This window comes from Balaenoptera physalus (assembly GCF_965194825.1).
Source record: "Balaenoptera physalus genome assembly, chromosome: 16".
Lineage (NCBI taxonomy): Eukaryota > Metazoa > Chordata > Mammalia > Artiodactyla > Balaenopteridae > Balaenoptera > Balaenoptera physalus.
This window is the reverse complement of record NC_138898.1, coordinates 8372755-8394700: the sequence shown is the minus strand read 5'-3', so window position 1 is coordinate 8394700 and position 21946 is coordinate 8372755. Positions and strand designations below refer to the sequence as shown.

The 21946-nt window shown below is 43.0% G+C and overlaps 2 long non-coding RNA genes across 3 annotated transcripts in view; one reads left to right on the top strand and one right to left on the bottom strand.

Moving 5' to 3' along the window:
* LOC309644458 overlaps window positions 1–9774 on the top strand; it is a 22640-nt gene extending 12866 nt beyond the window's left edge. For both annotated transcript variants that reach the window (XR_014254436.1, XR_014254437.1), the window contains exons 2-3: window positions 3883–4096; window positions 9678–9774. This is a non-coding gene — a long non-coding RNA (uncharacterized lncRNA). The remainder of the gene's footprint in view (window positions 1–3882; window positions 4097–9677) is intronic.
* The window catches only part of LOC309644451, a 34874-nt gene continuing 20701 nt past the window's right edge, over window positions 7774–21946 (bottom strand). The window contains exons 5-11 of the long non-coding RNA XR_014254422.1: window positions 20764–20899; window positions 19271–20472; window positions 18870–18930; window positions 16260–16370; window positions 15490–15625; window positions 13686–13740; window positions 7774–10997 (exon numbers count right to left, since the gene is read on the bottom strand). This is a non-coding gene — a long non-coding RNA (uncharacterized lncRNA). The remainder of the gene's footprint in view (window positions 10998–13685; window positions 13741–15489; window positions 15626–16259; window positions 16371–18869; window positions 18931–19270; window positions 20473–20763; window positions 20900–21946) is intronic.

The window sequence follows — 21946 nt, the reverse complement described above, 5'->3', positions numbered from 1 at the left end:
TGTGGTTTTTATCCTTAAAATCTGGCTTTCAGATGCTGCGCGCATGGACACTAAGAGGTAAGGAAACAGCAAGCGGCAATCATTTTGTAAAAGGTCCCAGAGGTGAGGAAGCCGCTGAGGTTATAACTGTTGGCTGCCCTACTCTGCACTCAAAGTAAGGCCACGGGTGCCAGGACTGGCCGTGTGAGGAAGTAAAAAAAAAAAAAAAAAAAAAAACACCTCTTTCCAGCTAAGAAACTTAAACGAGCACCGCTGTGTCCAGCCCTGCTCGTTCAGCCTGTGTCTGGAGCTCAGTTTCTCCACCTGAGGATGGCGCTCTCCCAGGCTGTGTGGCTGTGGGGTGTGTTTTCTACTTTTTTTAGTGGTTGCCCTAGAATTTGCAGTATACACTTAACGTACCTGTGCGTTTACTTACATTTATAATTGATCCAAGTCCACTGCACCACTTCACAGGTAACACCAGTACCTTAACAAACAACCCTAATTCCTCCCCCACCCCTTGCGTCATTGCTGTCGTTCTCTTCACTCATGCATAAGCGCGCGCGCACGCAGGCATACATAACTGAATACATTGTTGCTATTATTATTTTGAACAAGCTGCATCTGTTAGATCAATAAAGAATAAGAAAAATAAAGGTTTTTATTCCACCTTCACTTTTTCCTTCTCTGATGCTCTTCTTCATGTAGATCCGAGTTTCTGATTTTTTTTCCTTCTCTCTAAAGAACTTTTAAAATTTTAAATTAATTAATTAATTAATTTATTTATGGCTGTGTTGGGTCTTCGTTTCTGTGCGAGGGCCTTCTCTAGTTGTGGCGAGCGGGGGCCACTCTTCATCGCGGTGCACGGGCCTCTCACTATCGCGGCCTCTCTTGTTGTGGAGCACAGGCTCCAGACGCGCAGGCTCAGTAGTTGTGGCTCACGGGCCCAGTTGCTCCGTGGCATGTGGGATCCTCCCAGACCAGGGCTCGAACCCGTGTTCCCTGCATTGGCAGGCAGACTCCTAACCACTGTGCCACCAGGGAAGCCCCTTTCCTTTATTTTTGATTTTCTGCCATTTAAATATGATATGCCTAGATGTAGTTATACAATATGAAGAAATAAGATGTAGCCTAGACATAGCATTTATCCTGCCTGATGTCTCTGAGCTTCCTGGATCTGTGGTTTAGTGTCTGACATTCATTTAAGGGAAATTCCCAGTTATTAGTGCTTCAAATATTTCTTCTGTTGCTTTTTCTCTTTCTTCTCCTTCTGGTATTCCCCTTATACATATGTTATACCTTTTGTGGTTCTCCCACAGCCCTTGGAAATTCCATTCTGTTTTTTTCTTTTTTCAGTCTTCATTGTCTATGCTTCTTGGCTTATGAGGATTCTATTGATATATTGTCAAGCTCAAAGATGCTTTCCTCAGCTGTGTCCAGTCTACTAGTAAACCAATTAAAGACAACATTTCTGTTACAGTGCTGCTTATCTCTAGCATTTCCTTTTCATTCTTTCTTAGAATTTCTCTGACTCTCTGCTTACATTGCCCATCTGCTTCTACATGCTGTCTACCCAGTAGAGTCCTTAGCATCTTAATCATAGTTGTTTTAAATTCCCAGTCTGAGAATTCCAACATCCTTGCCACATCTGAGTCTGGTTCTGATGCTTGCCCTCTCTCTTTCCAAACTGTGTATTTTGCTCTTTAGTATGCCTTGTAATTTTTTGCTGATAGCCTGACATGATGTACCCAGTAAAAGGAACTGCTATAGGTTTTTAGTAAGGTGGTGATGAGGTGGGTGGGGAGGGGAAGCGTCTTGTAGTCCTGTGTTTAGCTCTCAGTCTTTTTGCGAGCCTGTGCCTCTGGACTGTGAATCCCCCAATGCTTCTCAGTTCATCTTCCTCACCCCCTAAGGTGGGACAGGTGGCTAGCTAGAGTGGGCTGAAGCTGGGTATTTCCCTTCCTCCACGTGGAGAGTTATAGGGGCCTGGAGTTAGGTATTTTCCTTCTCCTAAATCAGTTAAGTTCTTATAAAATCCCAGCAGGTGAAGTCCTGGTTAAGTCGTTTCTCCTGAGGGCAGACCTTGTTAAGAGGTACACAGTGGTCTGGCCTATTTCAGAATGCTTCCTTTTCCCCTCCCCTGCTGGAAGAATGAGGGGACTTTTCTCCAATATTCACTGTGAGTACCTGGTCCAGTAAAACAAAATGTGGGGATCCCCCCATGACTGGGTACCCCTGGAGTTTTTGACTCTCAGATGTGTCCACAGCAGCCTCCAGCAATTTGTCAATTTCAATACCGGTTTCCCTATGCTGGCTGGCACTGGCTTCCACCAAGGTTGATGGTCCAATAAGTGGTGATTTTCTGTATTCAACTGTCTGTCTCCCCGATTTTGGGGCAGTGGTTTGCCCTGTGACCTCATTTCTTCTACTGATTTAAGAAGAGCTGTTGATTGTTTTCAGTTTGTTCAGCTTTTTGCCTGTTTCTTTGATGGAGAGGTGACTTCTAAGCTTCTTACATGATGGACCAGAAACCGGAAGTCTGCCCACCAGTTTTAAGAACCAAAAAAGTGACTGATTGAGAATGTCAAGAATTTTTTTTTCGGGGCGGGGGTGGGGGTTTATTGGGTTAGAAATGGAAATTTTAGGCTTCTGTTGGCAGTTTCAAAGGTGCCTGAAAGAGAAAGTTTTGAACGATATTCTGGCCACGTGCAGGAAATGGTGATATTGCAAAGCACATGAGTCCGGGGACCAGCAAAAGGGGAGCTTGAAATCTGCTTCTCTCAACACCCTGTTGTGTGCCCCACTTCCCTTTTCTGAGATTCCTTATCTAAAACTGGGTGTTGGGACATTTACCGGAAGCTGTCGAAGGGATTAGAGGTAATTTGTATAAAGTACATAGTAGAAGGTATATTCCCAGTTATTTTGTACATAATAGAATAGAAACATTATAGATCATTATAGACATAAAGTTTTTTCTTCCTTTTACTATGGAAAAAAACCCCTGAATGTTCACTTAGCTCTCCAAGGACACAGGAAGAGATTCAAGGTTAACACAATGCAAACCAAGCTAGAGAACGGTATGTGGAAAAGCGAATTTGAGCAACGTAGAAAACACAATTCATCATTCAGATCTGTCCGAAGATTCTGGGCACGTGGCAAAGTGTAAGAGGGTGAACTTTTCCCCTCGCAGCCTTGTCTTCACTGGGAAGTTTCTCCCTTGAGGGAGTCACTTTATAATATAGTAATTGAGTAGGAAGAGAGAAATCTCTTGCTAAAAGCAGTAAGTGGCTGGGTAGCAAATCAGTTATCAGAAACATCACTAAAAAAAAAAAAGAAGTCTGTACTACTCAGCACCAGGGTATTCTTTTGTGGCTGGGAGAGTAAACTTATATAAAGCACAAAGGTACCCCCTCCCACTTTGAAAAATCTCCAACTTCTGTTTCCTCTGCACTTTGAGGGAAGCGATACACTAAAATTAAGCGGTGGCTTCTCATCGCGGTTAGCAGCCTGCACTCGGAGCCAGTCTGTCCTGGGTTTGCAGCCGGGCTGGCCACCACATGTCCTCATGTAACCTGGGGTGAATTAACCGACTTCTCCAAGCCTCCATTTCTCACCTGTAAAACGGCAGTTGTTGCAAAAATGAAATTTTGATAATCCCTGAAAAGAACTTAGCTCAGTGCTTGTGAAGGTTAGTCATCATGATTTCTAGAAAAGGGCGGCTTCAGGACGTTTTTGGACTCGAAATCCGTCTCTGCAAACAGTGACTCAGAAAGACTTTTGAAATTAAAGGAACAATTTAGAACAGGTTTTAAAAGTTGGGAAAAGATGGCAGTGGGGACGATCAAGAGTAATCTTGCCACCTGGAAGAGAAGCCAACATCCTCCTGTGGTTTTGCTTTCCTAGAATCACTTCTGCTTCTAGCCTGGAAGTGGACAAAGATGGAGAGAGATTGGAGATGAGCAAAATGAAAGCAAAGCAAAGTGTTCCATCTTCAAGAAGGGTCCCCAGAGTTATGCAGCTTCCCAGTTCTGGGTGGAACCCAGAAGCTATTGCCTCTGAGCAGAGGGCTGGATGAGCCGATGCATGTGAAGCCCTTAACAACAGTGTCGGGCGCCAGGTAAGCCCCGTTTCATACTGTGCTGCTGGGTCTGCTCCCCCTGACACCCACGTTCCCAAGGGGCACAGAGCTGCCCTCCAGGGAATCACACTGTTTCTCGATTTCTCAAAAATCATACTCTTTTTATAGATAAAGCACAGAAATATGCACAGTACATGAACAGATATATAGTGTATATGTGGTATTAACATATCATGGGGGGGTAATTACAAAAAACAGTCTAAAAATATTCCTTATAGGGGGGATGCAAATGAGAAACATGTTAAATAACACTGGCTAACACTGATATAACGGGCTGCGGGGGATGTGGACGGGGCAGGCACCCAATATAAGACTAGAAATGGCGGGACCTCAGATGGCAGGAAGGTGGTGGTGGGGGACGGGAGGAGGGATTTCATGTGTGCGGGAAGCACGTTCAAGTGGGAAAGTCCCCCTGAGTGAGCGGCATCACCCTCTTTGCTGCCGCTCCTACTTCCTAGTTGGGAAGGCAGCGTTGTGTAAGGAGGAGAGAAGGAACATCTTGGGAATTCTGGCTCTGCCATTCATTTGCTGTGTGGTCTTGGGCAAACCACTGATCTCTCTGAGCCACATCTATAATGTGGGACTAGCAATATGAGAGTCCGAGTGAAGTACCTGAGGAACAGCAAATGTTTAGTAAATGTGATGTCATTTTTACACTCTCCTCTTTGTCCTGTAAAATGGCAGATGACCCAGTAGTGTTTGAAATTTTCAGGAAGGGAAATCACTTCCTTTGAGGTGAACTCTCCTATCCATTGACATTTTATTCAAATTTTAGTCCCTCTGTCTTCTTTTTAACCCTCTCTTGCAAAGCTCTGGTTCTTAGTTTTCTTTTGAAATTTCCAGTAACACATGTATTAGAGATGCATTATTTGCCAAGTATCAAACACACGTTATTTTATTTAATCCTCACAACAGTCCTATGAAGCCAGCACTTGATATGTTTTTTTTTTTTAATTCAGCTATTCTAATAGGTTTGTAGTGGTCTCTCATTTTGGTGACTAAAGATGTTGAACATTTTTTCATTTGCTTATTTGTCATCAGTATATATTTTATTTGTGCCTGTTCAGATCTTTTGCCCACTTAAAAATATTGGGTGGTTTGTTTTCTTATTATTGTAGTTTGAAAGTTTTCAAACACATATTCTGGATACGAATCCTTTGTCAGATATATGATTGGCCAACATTTTCTTCCAGTCTGTGGCTCATCTTTTCATTTTCTCAAGTGTCTTTCACAGAGCAAATGTTTTAAATTTCGATGATGTCCAGTGTATCAACATTTTTTTCTGTGGATGAAGGTTTTGGCGTTGTAGCTAATGTTTTTAAACACCGTGAGCCAATCAAGATGCATCTGTGGGCCACGTGCATCCTGCGGGCCCCACATTGTGGTGGGATTTTTAGACTAGAAGGAACCTCAGGGGATGTGGAAGCCATGACAATGTGCTTCTCGGGTCTCCCGCAGCAGGGCCTGTAATTGACCGAGGGTCCGGATGCCCTGCTCTGAAATCCACCTTTGTGCCAAGACCACATTTCCCCCAGGTTTCTCCTTACCAGTGACTGCCTGCGACAGGGGTACTAAAGCAGGCTCATTTCTGGGAGACATGTGGCTTTGCCAGAACTTTCTTAGAATTGTGCCACAGGCTCAGACTACTCCTACCCACCTGTTCTTTTTTCTTTTCTCCTCTGCGGGGGTTAGACAAGCGTTGTGGTCTAACTCTTCTTCCAGCTTCCTCTGGCTCCTTTATCGTATTCCCATCCTGTGGGTTCCCCCCCATGAAATGTCTTGTATGTCTTTTCCCAACTTGGTATCTGCTAGTATGACTGCCTCACCTGCCGTGCCTGGCAGGTAATATAAATGGATAAAGTGGTTCAGGTGAGGCCTGAGGTGAATTAAAACCCTACCCCTGTTTCACGAGGACAGCTTGTATCTAATTGTGATTGTTGCCAAGGAGAAAGTGATCCCAGGGCAGAACATCATTAGTTTTTAAGGAGAAAAACTACAAAAAATTATAATCCTTAATTCACCCCTCTCCTTTGACAGAAGGAATTGAGGCAAGGAAGGGAAATGCCTTTTCTAAGATCACTCATGTAGTGGGTGGCAGAATGTGGCCAGAATCCAGAGATACTAGATCCCGATCCAGCTCTTTCCCTTCTTCCTATTTATTGATTAGGTGGGTCTGTATTCGTCATGTAACAAATCACACACCCACCCACCCTGCGCCAAATGGCAGCTTATAACAAGGTACGCTTACTGTCTCACAGTTTCTGTATTTTGGAATCTGGACTCTGCTTCGCTGGGTCTCTCACAAGTCTGCATTCAAAGTGTCCGTTCAGGCCAGGGTCTCATCGGAAGGCTAAGTTGAAGAATCCGTTCAGGCCAGGGTCTCATCGGAAGGCTAAGTTGAAGAATCCGTTCAGGCCAGGGTCTCACCGGAAGGCTAAGTTGAAGAATCCATTCAGGCCAGGGTCTCACCGGAAGGCTAAGTTGAAGAATCCGTTCAGGCCAGGGTCTCACCGGAAGGCTAAGTTGAAGAATCCGTTCAGGCCAGGGTCTCACCGGAAGGCTAAGTTGAAGAATCCGTTCAGGCCAGGGTCTCACCGGAAGGCTAAGTTGAAGAATCCGTTCAGGCCAGGGTCTCACCGGAAGGCTAAGGTGAAGAATCCGTTCAGGCCAGGGTCTCACCGGAAGGCTAAGTTGAAGAATCCGTTCAGGCCAGGGTCTCACCGGAAGGCTAAGTTGAAGAATCCGTTCAGGCCAGGGTCTCACCGGAAGGCTAAGTTGAAGAATCCGTTCAGGCCAGGGTCTCACCGGAAGGCTAAGTTGAAGAATCCGTTCAGGCCAGGGTCTCACCGGAAGGCTAAGTTGAAGAATCCGTTCAGGCCAGGGTCTCACCGGAAGGCTAAGTTGAAGAATCCGTTCAGGCCAGGGTCTCACCGGAAGGCTAAGTTGAAGAATCCGTTCAGGCCAGGGTCTCACCGGAAGGCTAAGTTGAAGAATCCGTTCAGGCCAGGGTCTCACCGGAAGGCTAAGTTGAAGAATCCGTTCAGGCCAGGGTCTCACCGGAAGGCTAAGTTGAAGAATCCGTTCAGGCCAGGGTCTCACCGGAAGGCTAAGTTGAAGAATCCGTTCAGGCCAGGGTCTCACCGGAAGGCTAAGTTGAAGAATCCGTTCAGGCCAGGGTCTCACCGGAAGGCTAAGTTGAAGAATCCGTTCAGGCCAGGGTCTCACCGGAAGGCTAAGTTGAAGAATCCGTTCAGGCCAGGGTCTCACCGGAAGGCTAAGTTGAAGAATCCGTTCAGGCCAGGGTCTCACCGGAAGGCTAAGTTGAAGAATCCGTTCAGGCCAGGGTCTCACCGGAAGGCTAAGTTGAAGAATCCGTTCAGGCCAGGGTCTCACCGGAAGGCTAAGTTGAAGAATCCGTTCAGGCCAGGGTCTCACCGGAAGGCTAAGTTGAAGAATCCGTTCAGGCCAGGGTCTCACCGGAAGGCTAAGTTGAAGAATCCGTTCAGGCCAGGGTCTCACCGGAAGGCTAAGTTGAAGAATCCGTTCAGGCCAGGGTCTCACCGGAAGGCTAAGTTGAAGAATCCGTTCAGGCCAGGGTCTCACCGGAAGGCTAAGTTGAAGAATCCGTTCAGGCCAGGGTCTCACCGGAAGGCTAAGTTGAAGAATCTGCCTCCAAGCTCATGTGGCTGTTGGTAGGACTCCTTCCCTCAAGGGCTGTTGGACTGAGGACTTCAGGTCTTTTCTTGCTGTCTGTCAAAGGCCACCCTCAGCTCCTTGCTGCGTGGGGCTTCCCAACATGACAGCTTGCTTGCTTCGTCAAAGTGTATAAGCTGAGCAGGCGACAGAGAGCGTCTGCTAGCAGAGGTGGAAGTCACAGTCCTCTGTAACCTAATCATGAAGTGATATTCTACCATGTTTATTGTATTCTATTACTAGACAGTCACTAGGCCAGCCCACACTCCAGGGGACATGAATACAGGGGGCCATGTTCGAATACTTCCTTGGACATTAAGACACCCCCAGTTGTGTTGGATCTTTCCCCTGTCAACCAAGACACTACTTTCGTGGGGAGAGGTTGGGGATCTATTATATTAAAATGAAAACAAGTGCTGATGTAACTGCAGGACAAGATTGTGGAGGGAGAACTAGATCAATGTGGACAAGAAAGGAAGCGGTGGCAGGGGACAGGGCGGGGGTAGAAAAAGAATCTCCAAGCCAGGGCAGCAAAACCCTCTGTTTTCCCCACCAGGCACCCTCACCATGTTCTGTCTTCACTTTGTTCTATGCCCTGGGCACAGAAAACATTGTTGTTCGCAAAATTCAGGACATGGCTTTTGCGGAGATCGTTTGCTCTCGGATTACTACACATTCCTTCTAGTACTGAGAGCGCTCATAACTGTCGAGAAATACGAGGATCAGAACTGTCTCCTTTGCATATAGGGAAGAAGCATGGGACGGTAATGAAAATAATGATCACCACTAATATTTGTCAAGGGCTAGCTGGACAGCCTGCCTGGAGCCCACCAGCTTTGCCCCATTGAGTCCTCAGAACAATTCTGTGAGGTTGTATTAATATTCTCTCCATTTTACAGAGGAAGAAACTGAGGCTTAGAGAGAGTGGGAGATTTACGTAATGTCACAGCTAGATGGGGCTAGAGCAGGAATTGACCCATGTTTTATTTCACTTCAATATCTACCACTAGAGTATTTCCCAAATTTTATTCATTCATGTATAAACTGTCAGAGTTGCTGCCATATCCAATATCATTTATTCTACTATCACATACAGGATACATTTTAGTACTCTACCCCTACCTTGCAATGATGCAGACTCTGGGCTATGGCAGAAGTGAGTTTAACCCTGCTCCTATCACCTCTCTGAGCTGCAATTTTCTCATCTCTAAAAGGGGAGCACGGGCTCAACTTGTCTGACAGAGAAACAGATCATGGGAGTGAATTAGGAGGCACATTGTAGATGCCCTAGAAATATTTTGCTGAAGGGACCCTCAAGGAATAGGATCTATCTTTATTAACTCTTCTAAAAGATATATACATGGTTAGCATATTTTCAACATCATCATCAATATTAAGGAATTCCTTAGCACTTTCCATGGCCTCCGAGAAATTTGCAATTAAGTGTTAAAGTCGGCATGTAGATTTAGTGTCCTGGAGTTCGAGGCAACATTAAATAGTCTTGTTACTCTATTTGGAGCACATACATTTGCTCTAGCGTTTTTGCTTACTTGAAGGAACCATAATGACGGTATAACATCGTGATTAAGGGTACGGATTTTAAGGTCAATCAGATCTGGTTTTGCTTTCTGATCGCTCCATCCACTGGCTTTGTGACCTTGGCTATCTAAACATTCTCTGCTTCAGTTTCATTAAATCATTTGGGAATGCTTTCAGCTGTAAGTAGCAACCACCATAACAAAAAGCCTACAGAGACTTAGGTTGTTTTTCCCTTCACTTAAAAGGAAGTCCAGAGGCAGGAAGTTGTTATGTTTCAATGGCTCCAGAATGTCAGAGCTTTGCGATTCTCTCTTCTTTACGCTTGCAGGATGCCTAACCGCTTTACTCGCAAGTCAGGGAAAAGGAAGGCAAGTAGAACCAAGGACATCTTTTCCTTTTTGAGACAACAAAGCTGCCCAGAAAACTCCCAGCGATCTCCTTCACCGGCCTGAACTGTGTTACATGGCCAAGTTGCAAGGGAGACCCGGGAAGGCTCCAGAATGGAGGTGGGTGAGGGAGCGGGGGCTGTGGTGGGGATTATGTCAGATAATGCATGTAACTGGAACAGGGAAATGGAGGCTTCATTCCAGTGTCCTGCAGTGAGGGCGCTTCACATCAGAGACAGGGCAAAAACCTGGTTTTCTACCAGACTGGAAGCTCCATGCAGGGAGGGTTTTGTCTTTCTCGTTTATTATTCTAGCTTGATGCCTAGAACACAGATAACCATATGGTGCTTCTCAGTAAATATTCGATAAATGAATGAATGGGTAGTAATCTGATAGATTTATTTGATTTACTGTCATTCATCATTTCCTCAAAAAACATTTATTCACTGCCCCTAAACAAACATCAGAATGTAAGAATCATGAAAACAGGACTTTTGGTAGTGTATTATTTATCTCTTGCTGTGTAACAAACTACCCCAAAACTCAGCAGCTGAAAATAACAAACATTTCTTACCTCACACCGTTTCTGAGGTTAGGAATCACTGAGAGCAGTCTGGACAGGTGTCTCTGGCTCAAGGTTTCTTGTAAGTAGTCACGATATAGTCAGGATGTTGGTCGAGGCCGCCAGCATCTAAAGGCTTGACTGGAGTTGGAGGATCTGCTTCTCAGATGGAGCTCACAGGGCTGCTGGCTGGAGGCCTCGGTTCCTCCCCATGTGGACTTTTCCATAATGCTGCTTGAATGTTCTCAGGACATGGCCGTTGCCTTCCAGAGGGAAAGAGCAAGGAGGAAGCCGCAGTGTGTTTTCTGACTCGTCTTGGATGTTGCTCAGTGTCATCTGCACAATATTCTACTCCTTAGAAACAAGTCATGAGGTCCAGCCTAAGCTCAAAGGGAGGGGCTTCTGCCTTGTGAAGGGGGAGTGTCACCGAATATTTTCCCCCAATATGTTTACACTTTAAAAAATTCTTTTTATTGAAGTACAGTTGATTTACAGTGTTTCAGGTGTAGAGCAAAGTGATTCAGTTAGACATATATATATTCTTTTTCAGATTCTTTTCTTGTAGACATTTTAAAACCACCAGTGTCTATTCCATTCATTGTTGTATTTCTAGCATCTAGATATGCCTGGCTCCTATAATAGATGCTTAATCAGAGCTGGTTCCAGGTTGGTAGGCCTTGAAGGTTATAAAATTTGGGGGCTTTAAGAGAAAGGATGTAGAAAAGTTATGAAAAAAGTTATAAAAGTTAGTATTTATTTAGAATAAAAGAATATACTACAAATTACCCAATTTTTAAAGCTGAAAATACCACTGACATCACAAAATCCTCCAAATACCATCTTTATTTTTTATTAACTACCTGACTTTTCCTATTATTATTATTATTTTAAAATAAATTTATTTTTATTTATTTATTTTTTGGCTATGTTGGGTCTTCGTTGCTGCACACGGGCTTTCTCTAGTTGCAGCGAGCGGGGGCTACTCTTTGTTGTGGTGCATGTGTTTCTCACTGTGGTGGCTTCTCTTGTTGTGGAGCACAGGCTCTAGGCGCGTGGGCTTCAGTAGTTGTGGCACGTGGGGTCAGTAATTGTGGCTCGTGGGCTCTAGAGCGCAGGCTCAGGAGTTGTGGTGCACGGGCTTAGTTGCTCCGCGGCATGTGGAATCTTCCCAGACCAGGTCTTGAACCCGTGTTACCTGCATTGGCAGGCGGATTCTTAACCACCGTGACACCAGGTAAGTCCCTCATATTATTTTTTATTGACTACCTGACTTTTCCTGTAATGTGCGTTTCCTATATATTTTGGCTACACACTCTTGGATTACCTGTTAATATGACAGTGATCTTGGATTATCATTTTCTTTAGAGAGACTACTAGAAAGAAGATTTAATCTTTCCACCATCAGGATTGATCAAAATTTGTTACTGTCAATTTAGAAAAGTTTCTTTTGGCTTTGCAACACATTACTGGTTACGTGATGTAAATTTTTAGGATTGTTGTGTCAGATTTGGGAAAACATCTGTCCAGTTTTTTATAATATGACCTGTAAGATTTTAGGCAATTTGAGTTTTCTAGGGCAGTGATGAATCTCAAATACTCTTTGAATGAATGACACCCATTAACTAGTTTGTTGCTTTCCTTTTTGTAAAGATGGAGCATTTCTTTTATGTTATCTTTGTCAATGCCAATATTTCTTCTTCCTGGGTGATCGTTATCATTTGCTCCTCTTTAGCAGGTTGTAATGGTTAATTTTGTGTGTCAGCTTGACTGGATCATGGGTTGCCCAGATGTTGGTTAAATGTTATTTCTGGGAGTGGCTGTGAAGGTGTTTCCAGATGCAATGAGCACTTGAATCAGTGGACTCAGTAAAGCAGTGCGCCCTCCCCAGTGTGGGCGGCATCATCCAGTCCACTGAGAGCCTGAATAGCACAAAAAGGCAGAGGAAGGAAGAGTTCAGCCCTTCCTGGCTCACCGCTTGAGCGGGGACATCGATTTTCTTGCCCTAGGTACTCCGGTTGCTTAGGCCTTTGGACTCAGACTGGAACTACACCACTGGGTCTCCTGGGCTGCCAGATTATAGACAGAAAATTGCGCAACTTTCCAGCCTCCATAATGGCGTGAGTCAATTTCCTAATAATAAATCTCTTCCTATACATACATATCCTATTGATTCTATTTTTCTGGAGAATCGTGATTAATAGAATGATTTTAAAAAACCCGATAGCCTAGTTACTAGTTTTATGCAAAATTATCTCTTTTACTGGTATCACTTATACTTTGACAGGGAACTCACCAGAGTTCCAAGGCCAAGGTGTATCAAATATAAGTTACCTGATATATGGGAAATGCACCAAATTTGACTATCCTGTGTGTCTTCACACACATCCTTGCTGTTTATGGAACTGTCACACTGAAATTTAAATTTCAGAGTCCATATATACAGTTTTATTGGAACTTAGACATGCTCAGCCATTTACTTACCGTGTACAGCTGCTTTCATGCTGCAGCGTCAGAGGTGAGTAATTGAGACGGAGCCCACAGAGCCGACAAAGCTTAAAGTATTTAGTATTTGGTGCTTTACAAAAAATCTGTTGACCAACCCCTGTCCTATGGAAATGAGCAAGAGGCACACTCACCTTCTTGGCCTCCTGAAGCAATGGCCATTTTTCAGTCCCTAAAATATACCAAACTGTGTACTGACTCGAGACTAACCCCTCCGCTCTTCTCTCTGGAGAACAATCTTCTCTCAGCCATTTTTGGTCTGATCATATTCATCCTTCCAGCAATTTCCCCTACCTAGAGAAGACTTCTCTGGCTACCTGTCTAAAACAGTTTCTATTATTCTTTTTTTTTAAATTGGCTGTGTTGGGTCTTTGTTGCTGCACGTGGGCTTTCTCTAGTCGTGGCGAACAGGGGCTACTCTTCGTTGCGGTGCTCCAGCTTCTCATTGCGGTGGCTTCTCTCATTGCAGAGCACGGGCTCTAGGCGCGTGGGCCTCAGTAGTTGTGGCTCGCGGGCTCTGTAGTTGTGGCTCGCAGGCTGTAGAGCACAGGCTCAGTAGTTGTAGCGTACGGGCTTAGTTGCTCTGTGGCATGTGGGATCTTCCCGGACCAGGGCTTGAACCGGTGTCCTCTGCATTGGCAGGCGGATTCTTAACCACTGTGCCAGCAGGGAAGCCCAGTTTGTATTATTCTTAACCCTAGTTTCCTGTTCTTTTCAATAATAGTCCTGCCCATGGTTTGTAATTATTGACTTGTCTTGTTCATTAAGGTTGCTGCCCCTTTTACTCTGCAAATTCCCTGTCAACATGTCTGTCTTCCCAGGGTGGGTAAGAGTGTGAGCTCTGAAACCAGACAGCCTAGGTTTGAATCCCAGCTTTGTCACTTACAAGTTGTGGAAGCTTGGGTAAGTCACTTATCTTCTTGCTTCTTCCATTTTCTCATCTACAACATAGGGATAATCATAGTAACTACGTAGTAAACATAGTAAGTACTACATTAAGTTTTGAGGATTAAATAAGTTGTAGATAAAGCATTAAGAAGGAAGCAGCAAAGGAAGCCATAAACAAAACGAAAAGACAATCTACGGGCTGGGAGAATATATTCGCCAACAATGCAACCAACAAGGGCTTAATTTCCAAAATATACAAACAGCTCATACAACTCAATATCAAAACAAAACAACCCAATCAAAAAATGGGCAGAAGACCTAAATAGACATTTCTCCAAAGAAGACATACATATGGCCAACAGGCACATGAAGAGGTGCTTAACATTGCTAATTATTAGAGAAATGCAAATCAAAGCCACAGTGAGGTATCACCTGACACAGTCAGTATGGCCACATCAAAAAGTCTACAAATAATAAATGCCAGAGAGGGTGTGGAGAAAAGGGAACCCTCCTACACTGTTGGTAAGAATGTAAATTGGTGCAGCCACTGTGGAAAAGAGTTTGGAGGTTCCTTAAAAAAACTAAAAATAGAGTTACTATACGATCCAGCAGTCTCACTCCTGGGCATATATCAGAAAAAGATGAAAACTCTAATTCAAAAAGATAATGCACCCCAGCGTTCATAGCAGTACTATTTGCAATAGCAAAGACATGGAAGCAACCAAAGTGTCCATTGACAGATGAATGGATAGATAAAGAAGATGTGGCATATATATATATATATATATATACACACACACACACACACAATGGACTATTATTCAGCTATCAAAAAGAATGAAATAATGCCATTTGCAGCAATGTGGTGGACTTAGAGATTATCATACTATGTGCAGTAAGTCAGAGAAAGACAAATACCGTATGCTATCACGTATATGTGAAATCTAAAAAAAATGATATAAATGAACTTATTTACGAAACAGAAATAGACTCACAGACATAAAAAAACAATCTTATGGTTGCCAAAGGGGAAAGGGAGGGGAAGAAGGATAAATTAGGAGTTTGGGATTAACAGATACGCACTACTATATATAAAATAAACACCAAGGACCTACTGTATAGCACAGGGAACTATATTCAACTTCTTGTAATAACCTATAATGGAAAAGAATCTGAAAAAGAAATATGTGTGTGTGTGTGTGTGTGTATATATATGTGTGTGTATGTATATATATCTCTGAATCACTTTGCTGTACACCTGAAAGTAACACAACATTGTAAATCAATTATACTTCCAAAAAAAAAAAATACTAGTAAAAAAACCAAAAAACAAAACCCAGTACCTGATAAGCAATTGATAAGGGTTAGTTATTAATACTTAGTACTGTATCTTCAGGGTTGAACACAAGAGTACAACCAGTATCTCTTTGAGTGAACACAGTTTTAGGAATGAAGCATTTGTGGAAATGAAGGCTTTATCTAGTGCCTCATACCTCTTTTATTTTTTAACCATATGCTGTTTCATTTAAACATTATGGACCTCAAGTTTCATTTAGTCCATGAAAGGCTATAACTGACCTTGATTTACGTAACAAATCAGTAAGGCAAGTGTTTGAAGCATTTTTTTAATTACTTTTTTTGTGGGGGGGGGTGGTAATTTAGTATCTGTCATGGTATGCCCATGGACAGATTAAGACCTATAAGCATTATGAGGCCTACATCAGTCAGCTATTGCCATGCTAATGTCATGTAACAAATCACCCAAAGCTCAGTGGCTTAAAACAATAATTATTTAATCTCACAAAAGCATCTGCAAATTGGCTGGTTTTCAGATGATCTAGACTGTCTGGGCTGGGCTTCAAGGTGTGGGTTGCATCAGGGTCTGCTCTAGGTGTCTCTCATCCTCCTTGAATGAACAGGCATGTTCTTCTCACGGCACTGTTGGACATGCAAAAAGAGCAAGACCCGCGGTGTAAACACGTTCTAAGGCTTTGCTTGCATCCTGCTTGCTAACAGCCTATTACCAACAAAGTCACATGACTGAGTCCAAATCAGTGGGTCAGGGAAGTATATTCCATCCAAAGCAGGAATGGGAGAGGTGTATTTCCTGAACAATAATACACACTATCACAAGACCCATAACCAAATAAAAGTTAAAAATCAAACTAAAATGAAAAGTTATATTTTTCAAAGAGACAAAAACATGTACATGTCAAAAATAGCTTTTCTGAATTTTCTGGTTGTCTCCTTTGGTGGGCAAGAGGGGTTGTAATGGTGTCCCTGCTTTTCTGGTCCTTTAAGTGTGTGTCTAGTCTTCATTTGGGGCCAGCCAGCACTGATGAGTACTCCTTTTTGTATCCAAGTGCCCAGCACTTGGTAGGTATTTGACATAGTTTGTTGAATGCAATTGTTGAATTCTATAAATGTATGGCAGTTGCATCAGTGCATGATAGCTCTATTTGCTATACAGAAATTCAGGAGCATTGTAGGTATTGCACGTTTCTACATCAAAGCTTTAAAAGTAGTTATGGGGTGTGGAGGTGCACACAACTTCTAACACTGCCGTGCATACCTTGGAGGCCTCCAAGCAAGTCGTTGCCTTTGGGTTTCCTGTTTCTCTGTTTCGCCTGCAATGGAAAAGCGATCGCTTTCTCATCTGATGTTGCCCAAGGGAAATGTGTGCCTGGAAGATAATCAACAGAGAGGAGAGTGTAGACAAGTAAATAAACAGTTTAATGAATATAAGATAAAACTTGAATTAGGGCTTCCCTGGTGGCACAGTGGTTAGGAATCCACCTGCCAGTGCAGAGGACACGGGTTCAAGCCCTGGTCCGGGAAGATCCCACAAGCCGTGGAGCAACTAAGCCCGTGTGCCACAACTACTGAGGCTGTGCTCTGGAGCCCGGGAGCCACAACTACTGAGCCCGCATGCCTAGAGCCCCTGCTCCGCAACAAGAGAAGCCACCGCAAAGAGAAGCCCACGCACCGCAACGAAGAGTAGCCCCTGCTGGCTGCAACTAGAGAAAGCCCGCGCGCAGCAACGAAGACCCAACGCAGCCAAAAAAAAAAAAAAGCCAAGAATTAAAGCCAGCTTTCAGAACCTCACATTTTCCTTTCATCTACTGTTTATTCAGTAATTGCGCAATTACAACTTGCATAAATGATTTTATATACCTAGTAGTCTATAAATATCTCCAGTATGTATATGTTTGTAGATAAGGAGGGCAGGGACGATCATGATTGAACAAACATGTTCTGACATAGAAATAACCTTGCAAATACTACGATGTTCAGATTCTACCAATGCTAGTTTTTCCTGACCCGGGGAACTCAGTGTTAACGAATTTTATTAATAACTACCTTTGAGAGACTAACAAATGCCACACATTGGGGTGAGATATCTCTCTATATTATTATTTTTAACCCATGTAACAGCACTGCCATGTTAGAACATATCCCTATAGTAAAGAAGGGAACACAGAGATGCAGTAAGTAGCTTGAGCCTGTATTTGAGCTCTAACATGCTTCACTAGAAAATCAGGCTGTTTTGAAAGTTGACTACCCACCTGTGTACAAGGAGGGCCAGTTGAGGACAAGCAAGCGTGGCATATAGATATCCATGTGACTGTCGCATCTTATTTCTTGCACCAGGATTAACGGAACAGAACACCCAGTGTGGGAAGCCACCCTCAGGGCCACCCTGCAAATATTTGTATACCTCCCCACCATTCTGTTTTCCTTCAGTTTTGTAGTGCAGAGCTTCTTTATTAGATGACTAAGATAGGCATGGTAAACATGTCACCCGGATTGTCAAATGCCTCTGGTTTGGAAATGTTCACTCAGAGCCATCAGTGAAGCCCAGAGATGACATCTTACAAGCTGGTGATAAAGCTTCAAGTAGCTTCCACTGTGAGAAGGGCTTAATTATGTGTGATTTTTCAAGCAGTATCTGTAGATTATACAGATAAGATGTCTCCTTTCTGTCTGGTGTGTGCCTTGTACTAGCACCCTTACTGAATCATGACTGCTAGCTCTCCTTGGTTGTGAATTAGGGCCCCAGGAGCCTCCAATCAGGTTTAGCCATTGTCCTCACAAAGCTCATTATTGCTCTTTTGGTTGAAATTTGAGGGGCCGAACAACCATTAGGTTAAGTATGCAATGTCAGGGGAGCAATTTGGTTTGAAAAGTCTCAGAAACGGCCTTTAAAAAAAAAAAAAAAAAAAAAAAAACCTTCTAGGGCATTTCTTTTTTGAAAAAATAAGTTGAGTATCTTTGTTTAAAAAAAAAAAAGGAGGGTTTCTGCCTTTGCAGTTAAGAGCAATCCTTAGAAGGCATCCAAAAAAAAAAAAAGTTGGCTCTGTTTTCTGAATTGCTAGTTGGGAGAACAAAAGCAGCAAGGGAAAGTTTGACTTGACTTCCTCTGCAATTTGTTTATATCATCGGAGCAGAAAGAATCTCAGGGCTCAGCTCGCCACTTCCTGAATAAAGAGAGAAAAATGCCCAGAGTGCTGGATTCATTGAGAAGTGCAGAGCGGTCAGCAGAAATCCTGACCGACTGAGGGGCCCAGAGGGCAAAGGAAGAACTTTCTCCATTCAGCTACGATCTAAGATAACTGCGAAGTCCCCAGTCACCAAATACTCCCCCAGCCCTCCCAGTGGCCACAGAGAGGCCAGCTGGAAGGAAGGTGCAGGCTTCCCTGGCTTGTTGCTATGGAGTCGGCTTCATCCAGGACAGTATTGTCAATCAATCCAATTCAAAGACAAAAGTGGCAGCAATGGAAGTGCATTGAAATTACAAATATTTACTTGAAAAAAAAAAAATGTCCAAATCAGATGTAACTGAGATGATAAGGTTCTGTTTACTTCTCTAGGTAGTAGCCGGGAAACAGCCAAACCAGTTAGGTAGGAAACTTTCTTTTTTTGGTCAGGTATGTACTGAATCACTGGCAGCAAACTTAAGGGATTTTTAGGAGAGAAGATTTCTTTCTCTCTAGGTTCTCCTGGGCAGAGTGCCTGTATTCCTTCCCCTCCACACACACACTTTTTAAAAACAATTCGAGGCCAGCTGAGCTCATTTTGATTATTGCTGTTAGTTTCCTGCCACTTGTCTTTGTAGGCTGGAGTGAGGCCGAAGGATTTAGATGAAAAACATCAGGCTGCTCTCCTCTTCGAGAAATCTTACCTGTGTGGTTTCCTAGTTTGCCTTTTCATAACTTACTCGGTTGAGGTCTGCCATGGCTGGCCTATTTATTAAAGAGAAATTTGAAATCAGTGGGTGAAAGGACTAAGAAAGAGAAAAATACAGTTGAGCAGTGAATGTACTTGGCTGAGTACCCTTATGGGAGACTGATTTCATTGGCCTTTGGAACACTGGAGGGGATTGCAAAACATGCAGCTAGAACAGAGAGAGAGAATGCAGATAGAAGCGGGGGAGACAAAGAGGGTTTCCCTTTCCTCAGATAGGGGGGATCATCCTTACTAAAGTGCGTTTCTTGGGGCAGCTCAGAAGCAGGAGAAAATGCCAGGTAATAAGGCTGGTGGCCATTTGAATAATGAATAGTATAACACGCAGTGATTTCAAACCTCACAGTTTGTTATTGGAAGTTTTTCTTCCCATTTGGAGGGCAGGTTTCCATCAATTCTCTTGTCTAATTCCTGCTTCCTGCCAAGCTGCTGCTGTTTTCAAGAAAACACTTGGGTCATCGTTTGAGAGCTTCAAAAATCTCAGTGTTCAATTAGCCTCCTTTTGAATCCCTTCTGACGGTTGGTTAAATATGGGTCCAAAGTCCTTTCTGTGAGTAGGGCGGATCCTGGGGTGAGGAAACTTAATTTTCTGAGTGTTAAGAAAAATAATGTTTTAACAGCACCATTACTAGAAAACTTGGAAATTGCATTCTTCTAGTCTGTTCTGTTCAATTCCATTTTATGGACCTCTGAACATTTCATAGTACAAAGGGCTATTATATAAAAAGGACACTCTGGATATTCTTCTTAAAGGTTCCCTTGTACTTTCATAGCATGTTTACAAGGCTACTAAGTATGCTTTCTCATCACTGTGTTTTAAATGGCTCGACTATTACTCCCACGTTTGAGAATCATTGAAACTGCCTGAATGGAACCGGGATATCCTTTGTTCCCCATTGATTTGGAAACAAAAGACGCAGGAAAAAAAGTTTATTTTGCTGCTGAATGCCATATGCAGATGAACGCATTGTCGATTAAATTAAACCAAGGAAGGATCTGAAGACTTTTTCAAGCCTTAGAAAGAATGTTCTTATAGTTACGGTACATGTTAGAATTTGCCCTCCAGTTTTCATTTATTCCATTGTGCTTGTGTCTAACGTAGGGTTATTTAAGTCACACACCCAAGTCCTCAGGAATAATAAAGCGTAATCAATAGAGGAGAATCAGCATCAAAAAAGACAAAAGTTGCTATGTTGTTTCTTAGGTGGGAAATACCAGATGGACACAAGTAGGCAGTGCCCTCCATTCATTTTCTCCCTTCTCCATCTTTTCCAGTTTCTCTAGACCCGAGATTCTCGTCTTCGGCACTGTTGACATTTGGACCGGGTCATTCTGTGTTGCAGGGGGCTGTCCTGTGCGTTGTGGGGTGTCTACCAGCTTCATGGGCCTAGACCCCAGATGCTGGCGGCACCCCTGCACGGTCATGACAGGCAGCCTCGGCTCCTGTAGCTGCCACGTGTCCCCTAGAAGGGGGGTGGGGAGGACATTTGGATCGCCTCAGGTTGAGAACCACTGTTCTAGAGCGACCCACCCACAGAATCCTGTTTGAAGGAGGAAGAGAAGATTAACTTCGTGTTCGGCCAGCGATAGTGAAAATCACTGGTTACAAAGCAGTTATTTTAATCAATTCATAGAGTTAGATCTCAAAATATGAGAGAGAGCGCAAGAGAAGGAATCAAAGGACTCAGACAACTTAATAGCCAGCCCTTCATTTTACAGGTGGGGACCACAGCCGGAAGTGCATCCCAGCGTACACAGCTAGGTGGTGAGCTAAGGCTAGTGACTGCTAGCTTTTTTTCTTGTTATTTCAAGTAGTTCATGGATTCACTTACCTGTCATTGTGCCCCTCCTACTGGGAAGCATCTCAGAGTAGACGGGAAACAACGCATCTCAGGATCCTTTTCCTTATGACCGTGAAGTAATTAATATTCACTAATTTAATTTTCAGTGGCTAGAAATGGGCATGTACTACAGTAATAAAATACACATTTTATGAGATACTGTTAGAATAAAAATGTATCATAATGACAATATGGCTAAAGAAGTTTAAAACACGTCTGAATAAAGATGTATCTCTATTTCACTAGAATGTATAGTTCGTATCAACTATTTTTATTAAATATCGAAAAAGAGAAGCAGTGCCCAGCACCACATAATCTGAGTCCTGTATATACAATAATAAAGCTATCAGTGTTCATTTTTAGTATTTTTTTTAAAGTTTTAAATTATGAAGTGTTTTGAACGCTGTGACAAGTGGACAGAATAAATGGTACAATAGTCAGTACATGTATTTACTGCTAAGATCTACTGGTTTCCAGCTCTCCCATTTCAGAGCCTTTACTGGTCCTCCTGGCAATCATTTATCTGCATGGCTCACTCCTTCCTTCCCTCATCCAGGCTGAAATGGCACCTTCTCAGACAGGCCTCCCAATCTTTCTTTATAGTGATACAACTACACAGTGTATTCTATATGATGAACAGAGGGCACTATCCGTCACTTGCCAGCCAGCCCTGCTTTAATTTTTCTTTATAGCACATATTATATATAAATAACGTGTTTGGTTTACTTATTTGTCTGTTTCCTCCAACTAGAATCTAGCCTGACGCCCTGATGGCTTTGTTTCATCTAGTAGTGCTCAGAACAATGTCTACCTAGTACACAGTAGGCGCTCAGTAAATATCTGTTGAATGAAAGTGTTGTCCGGGCAAACTGTGGGCACGAGCAGGCTGGTAACAATTAAGTGTGGGTTGATGAAGTCTTGCACTCTTGTAAATGACCTTTGTCTTCTCAAGTGTAATATTTAATATTTAATTGGTTTGGCATGACAAGTTAAATATTGCAAGCAGTTAATCATTTATTCATTTTAAATAACAGGTTGTTTTTTAATAGAAGTCTAATGAAGAAAATAATAATGGACTCCCAGCCGACTGATCAGAGAAGCCTACTGATATTTAAACAGCAAAACAAAAGTACATGCTTATAGTTAGAAACTTGAAATTGCATAGAAGTTACAG